This window comes from Pituophis catenifer, unplaced genomic scaffold (genome assembly GCF_029215685.1).
Source record: "Pituophis catenifer annectens isolate HBS135680 unplaced genomic scaffold, rPitCat1.0.hap2 SCAF_2, whole genome shotgun sequence".
Classification (NCBI taxonomy): domain Eukaryota; kingdom Metazoa; phylum Chordata; class Lepidosauria; order Squamata; family Colubridae; genus Pituophis; species Pituophis catenifer.
This window is the reverse complement of record NW_027256882.1, coordinates 45,280,324-45,287,049: the sequence shown is the minus strand read 5'-3', so window position 1 is coordinate 45,287,049 and position 6,726 is coordinate 45,280,324. Positions and strand designations below refer to the sequence as shown.

General features: G+C 40.5%; 1 pseudogene; it reads left to right on the top strand.

The window, feature by feature from the left end:
• Window positions 1-6,065: 6,065 nt before the first annotated feature.
• The window catches only part of LOC139312222 (zinc finger protein 208-like), a 29,698-nt pseudogene continuing 29,037 nt past the window's right edge, over window positions 6,066-6,726 (top strand).

Below are 6,726 nucleotides of genomic sequence, written 5' to 3'. Positions count from 1 at the left end.
ATTTCACCTACACCTGTTCCAACAGCAGTCCCTATCCCCAGAATTGCTAATAGTGGGACCAAGAGTGGCACCCTTTTTTTTGAACATGCCCCATGAGGGGAACAGGGATAGTGTGCTCTCCACTGACAACACTTATTTTGGGGAAGATGTACATGCTCCAGTCCAGTTTGTAGGTAAACACAAATACACATTTTTCCCACATAAGAAGAAAACTCCATTTTTCCTTACATACACACCTATAGTCATGGAAAATGTATGGGCTCATTGGTTTTTCTCATTAGTCCAGACCCCTAAAGTCCCTGCCACTAGCATGCCACCAGTGGCTGCAATGGGACTTCTAGTGTAGACTTCTAGTTAGCTTGCATTTCCAAGGGGAAGTAGGACACATAAGCCTGTGTTGGATCTAATGGAGACATGTGGTGGTATTGAGAAAGTGACCTTCTGTTGAAATAATAGTGGGCATAAGGAGAAATGCCACTAGTTATGTTTACATCCATAAGTGTCGTTCTAGGGTCAAGTGTATTTCTGAAGGACATTGATCTCCCATTAGGGATCCTACAGGAATATCTGGTTCCTGATGTCACTTTACACACAAGGAGGGTGACCCTAGGATTTCCACACCAACAGCTATAGGGGCAACAATAGGGAGGTGGCTCATCCCTAGCCTTTTGAATGCATTATAAAAGTCTCCTTGCAATTTGGCTACTGCTACTTTGGTTCTCCATCTAATATCTTTTTCAAGGACTATTGTGGCCCTGGTCCTGACCCAAAGATCTGGTTCAACTGGAACAGCATTGTAAGATGAAGGACCAGCAGACAAACAGAACCAGCATTTTTGGCTTAGGGTAGGGTCAGACTGATTAACTAGGCTTTAACTCAATTCCAGTATTCTTAACATGTAGTTCCCTTTTCTCAATTGTTACAGGGGCCCATTCTCCCTTTGTTCTACCCCACTCTGTTCTGGGATTGTCAGATGCTTGTCTTTAGGTCTTGGGGTTGGCTTAAGTCCAGGGTACCGACCCCACCTATTGATGATATGTTGTTGGTGGGAGTTGACCTGTTCCAAAGAGTTCACACCTTGTGACTCATTCTTGCCTTGTCTTTTGGGGTTTTCAACTTCCCCAGATCCTTTCTCAAGGGCAACGGTGTCACTTGGGCATTCTCACAACATTGGGAACTACTATTCAGTGTGTTATTACTCATTAGGCCCTTTGCCAATGATAGCCAAAGGCACAGAAAACTCATAATTGTCCTCTACACAGAACCTATCCAATCACAATTCCCTTAATCTACAAAATCACCACATCAGGAAGAAGGTTAGGGTTATATGTGACTTGGGAAAAGGCAATATTAGTTTTACGTATCGCACAGAACCACCTCTTATTTGTTAAATACAATATCCACATTCCTAGAGCTAGAGCAGCCCCACAGAGAGCTCACTCCCTGGCTTCTTTAAACATAAATATCTATAGGAGTTTCGTACTGCTCTCTGTCACAGTCTATGATTTTAGATTCAGCACCTGTCTTTTTGAGGAAGAGGTGATTCCAGCATACTATATACAGCAAATCACAATTAATCACAATAACAGCAAGCACGCTTATTAAAATAAGAGATAGTGTACCTATGGCTATACATGTTTGACTTCCCATTCCAAATCTTCAGCCGTACGTGGAGGGTCAGCTTCCGGTGTGACACCAATAAGGCCTCTTCTGCCCCGTATGTTGCCTGCCCGTTGCCGGTAGGACAGTTATAGGGGGCGCTTCTTCAAGCGTACTACTAGGGGTCGGGCCTAGTCCTGGTCTGCCTCCCAATATTCCTAAACTGCGGACTTAACTTGAGTCCAGTGAATCCAAGACTTGGATTCCAACATTTTTACTGCAAGTGGGAACACATGACCACAGTATACGGGCCCTTCCACCTAGGCATTAAACTTTTTTCTTTCCAGTGTTTTACCCATTCAATCCTCCAAATCACAATTTAATCATTTCTACTTTCATCACAATATAATTTAAAATATTTCAATCATTACAATTTCCCTAATTAAATTTAGAATTGTTCTAGCTGTTATCCAAGTTACAACTTAATCCTTTTTACTTTTACCACCATATACCATTAAAGTATTTCAATTGTCACAGTTTATACTTATTCATATTTCTAGAAAAAGATTAAAAAAGAAAAACTTATCATTGTCTAGATTTCAAAATACAAAGACAAATACTCCAATTATTATTCATTTCATTTTTACCATCATGTTTTGCCATTTATTTCTTACTACTATTTGAATATTATAACTAGAAGTGGTCAAAAATGGTGGGCTAAAGGACACACAATATTGTTGGATTTCTTGTATTTACTTATTTAATTCTCCCACCATCTGATTCACCCACTTAGTTTCTATCTGGCTTAGGTCTCCTATATGACTTTCAAGTATTTCAAAAGGAAATAATCTAATTCCTTTACGTGGAGAATATCACACAGATCAAAGTAATAGTGGTAATGCATTTACTCACTTAAGGTGATTTTCAAGGCCTTTTCAAACCTTTTTCACCTTTTCTCTTATAGTCCTGGTCAATCAGGCTTGGGAAGGTCTGCTCCACACTGGTTGCTGTGTTGACCTGCATACGTTGTTTCAATTTCAGGACCCGATGCTTGCAAAAGAGTAGCTGGGTTAAAGCATCTGTTTGTTTCAGGATCACTCATGGTTTCTGAGTGAGGAGAGCTTGATGCTTGTAATTTCTGGGGTTTGTCAGCCATAAATGGCCCTTTGTCTCTAAAACTCCTTGAATTGCATGGCTGGTGTAAATGGTAGTTGGCTGCCTAAGGGTTAATTTCCTAATAGTTGGACAGACAGCTTCCTTCCATCGCTCTCTGCCTTTGACTTATGGTAATGGGGCGGGGTTAGCTCTTCTGCCTGAGTGGAAAAGGCACTGCTAAGGCTTCAGCATGGGGGGATTTGACCTTCTTGAGCCATATTTCTCGCCATATTTCATCTGGGGGATGCCTCATTATTAATGACATCTTGTCTTCATCAAAGGACAGAATAGCTCCCATCTTACATAGGATGTCATGACCAGGAGGGAACTGGACACGCAGGCATATAGAGAAACTGGTGTTCTATAATTACAGATCTAGATGCCCCTGTGTCTACTAAGAAGGTTACATTATTCCCCCTATTTTCATTTGGACCAAGGATTCAGTGGGGGCTTGACTGAACCCTGGTCCCCTTCAGTCTTCAGGCCTCTCATCTACTGCAGCCAGGTCTATGGCTTCCTTTCTTTACAGAATGCCTTTGCAGTTTTTCTTCAAATGCAGATTGAGCTGACTAGGCTGAGAAGCAACTTTTCTAAAACAACATACGCACAAACCTTGCAAGGATGATTCAAACATGCTGCCCTGGGCCCCTTTATGGCAGGGCAATCTTCTTAGCCAACACAAGAACTGTCTTTCCTCTAGATGCAAACGAGTCTTTTTATAAGTTGTGCGCAGAGAAGAGATGCATTTTCACTCAAACAGAATGTCCAGCAATGCTCCAAGAGGAGAAAGAGAGGGTCCCTTCTTGGAAACTGTTGGTCTATTATAGCCTGGAGGTTTCCCCCGTCTGTGGTTTTTAAAATGTTACCAATGGCACTACTTAATCTCTCTCTCTCTTCACCGTAAAGGAGAGTGGTCATCAACCGTTCCAAGTTCTGCCAGGTAGGATTGTGGGTCTTTATAATGACTTGTTGGAAGGAAAAAAAAGGAGCCTTTCCCTTTAAGGATTGTTGGAAGGCAGAGCTTCCCTTTTTTTCTTGCTTGAGAGCAAAATTAATTTATTGTTTATAGGAAGGCAGGAAAGCACAGCTTTCCGAGGCTACTGTGAACAACTGTACTTTGTTGAATCTTTTCCATCAAAGACTGGAGTTTAGTTTTATTCTTGCCCTTGCTCTCTTCTAATCCAATTTTTATTTTTAAAAGAGAAGTATAATTTTTCTTGGAGTTCTTGGTAATTAGGATTAAAATTTATTTCAGCAAGTAAAAAGGAATTTTTGTTTTCTCTTCTTTTTGTTTGATGTCTTGTTGTACAAGGTTTTCATTTTCAGCTATTAATTTGTCTAAGAACTTCTATCTCTTCCTTGAGGTTATTTACCAGAAGCATCATTTCTTCAGAGATAGTAATTACTGTAGGTAAATCTTTTAGTCTTGCTATTTCTAATGTAAGTTGATTCTGATATTATTATTATTATTATTATTATTATTATTATTATTATTATTATTAATTAAGCTATCATTTTCGAATTGCATAGCTTCTAATTTTTCTTGTTCATTTCATTTTGCAAATCATCTAATTGCTGTTTAGCTTGCATAATCATATTATCTTTAAGATTTTCAATATTTATTTTGTGTCCTTTTTGTAAATCATCTTTCACTTTTGATAATTCTTCATGCCTGAATAAAAGTTGAGTCCTTAATCTCTCTATCACTCCATTTTGTCAGCTGTCCCAAAATCACATGTGGTTAGTGGTTCTGCTTCAATAATAAAGGGAACCTTTCTTTCCAATCAGCCTCCAGCCTCCATTTTATTTACAGCACCTTCCTGCTGTATTGGAACTGAACCAGATGGATATTTCTTCCAAGAAATGAAAAAGGATTTGGAGGTACACAACTTTCCTTGCACTAATTTAGAATTGTACTTTAGGACAGAGAAAGAATGGCAAGCCGTCCTTTAGCAAGTGGGGGAACTGGAAAAGGCCCTTCCGGTGCTCAGTCTGGAATCCACGGGGAGATCTGGGCAAGAACTGGGCAGAAGATGCTGGAAGAAGGAACCATCGTTTCACAAGTTCATGCCTGGAACTTCAGGAGCGTCCAATATCGGGAGGATGAGGGTCCCCGAGGTCTTTGCAGCCGACTCCACTACTTTTGTAGTCGATGGTTGAGACCAGAAAAGCACACAAAAGCACAGATGCTGGACCTGGTGGTTCTGGAGCAGTTCCTGGCCCTTCTGCCCCTGCAGATGGAGAGCTGGGTGCGGGAGTGTGGAGCAGAGACCAGCTCCCAGGCGGTGGCCCTGGTGGAAGGCTTCCTCCTGAGCCAGGCGGAGGAGAAGAAGGAGCAGGTTGAGTTGCAGGTGAGAGGATTTCCTGTTGGGACTCCAGAAAAATTGAATATAATAAACAAGAAGTTCACATTTTTTGTATCCTTTTCATAGTTTTATTAAGCTTATCAAGATATAAAATACAAAAAATTGAAAATAGTAGGAAATGGGGTGTGGGAAGGGAAGGGAAAGAAGTGTAGGGGAAAGGGGGAAAAAAGAAAGAAAACCATTGACTTTTTTTTAGCGCAGTCACATAAAACATTACAGGTTCAATGTTTTACTTTTACATATTTATTTGAACATGTATTTGAAATTTCATTATATATCTTTGGTAGTTTATCAGTGTTAACTAGAAGGATACATCATTTTATAAAAGATTTATTTTAAATTATAATTTAATACAAATTTGAAACTCTTCAACCGCATGTCTTCCCCTTCTTCAGGCATTATATTATACACAAACATCTTTGCCTTTGGATCAATGGATTCAAATTTTGATATCTTCTTACCAGACTTTCCTGGCATTCATTCTATGTGTAGATGCTCCACTAATCTTTTTGTAGTTCCCTTATCCATTCTAGAAGAAAGATTTTACACAGGGATTTCTTTCTTCCTTCCCAGCCTAATTGATCGACACCGAGTGATTTGCAGTGGTGTTCACTGGAAAAGAAACCACTTCATGATATGTGATGTCCATTAATTCTTTTCTCCTATTTCAAGTCCTTCGCAATGGAGATCAGAGATCCTGAGAGAAAGAGGCATCCGTCAAATCTCCCTCAAGAACTGTCTTTCAGGGGAATCCCTCAGGGAGATCCAATTCAAGATACCTCAGGAGGTAATATAAGGTCCTTCCACACCTTTGATCAATCCTAACTTTTTCATCTTCTCTGTGTCCTCTCCTCTATAGCATTCCTCCTCCCATTTCACTAATGATGCTTTTTGAAATTCTGTCTCCCTCATAGGGAAGAATAGAAGGAAGTTGACTCTTTGTTTTGGGGGATTGGAAACGAGGATTGAACCTCCAACTCAGGTAAGAGAAGAACATTCATTTACTAGATTCTTACTTTCCATTTCCCTCAGGAAATCAGAGGATGTGGACCAGGGGTGGATTCTATTTACCTTTACTACCGGTTCGAAGCGGGGCTGTGTGTGCATGCTTGCTTCGCTCGTGTGTGTGTGCGCTCTTCTGCGCATGCGCAGAAGTGTTTTGATTACGGTGGGGTCAGTGGGCAGGGCCTCCCACTGGTTTTACTACCGGTTCTATAGAACCGGTGCGAACCGGGGGCAAACCACCACTGATGTGGACAGTATAGGTAGTAGTCGTAAGTGTGAAAAATGAGCATGTCATTTTTTCGCTGCTGTGTAACTTTGAACAGTCACTAAACAATAAAAACTGTTGTTAGTCGAGAATTACATGTAGTGTCTTCTGCCATTTTGCCCTCTGCTTTTGGTTGGAGATTCTTTTTAGGAATTTTTTGAAGACTAGTTTTTTAAATACAAAAGTCTTTCGCTAATTACTGTGTTTACCCAAAAATAAGACCCGGTCTTATATTCTCTTAGGCCGCGAAATAGCACTCAGGCTTATTTTCGGGGGTGTCTTATTTTTTTTACATACACCCTCTCCATCCCACACCTGCTTGCCTCGGTCACAGTG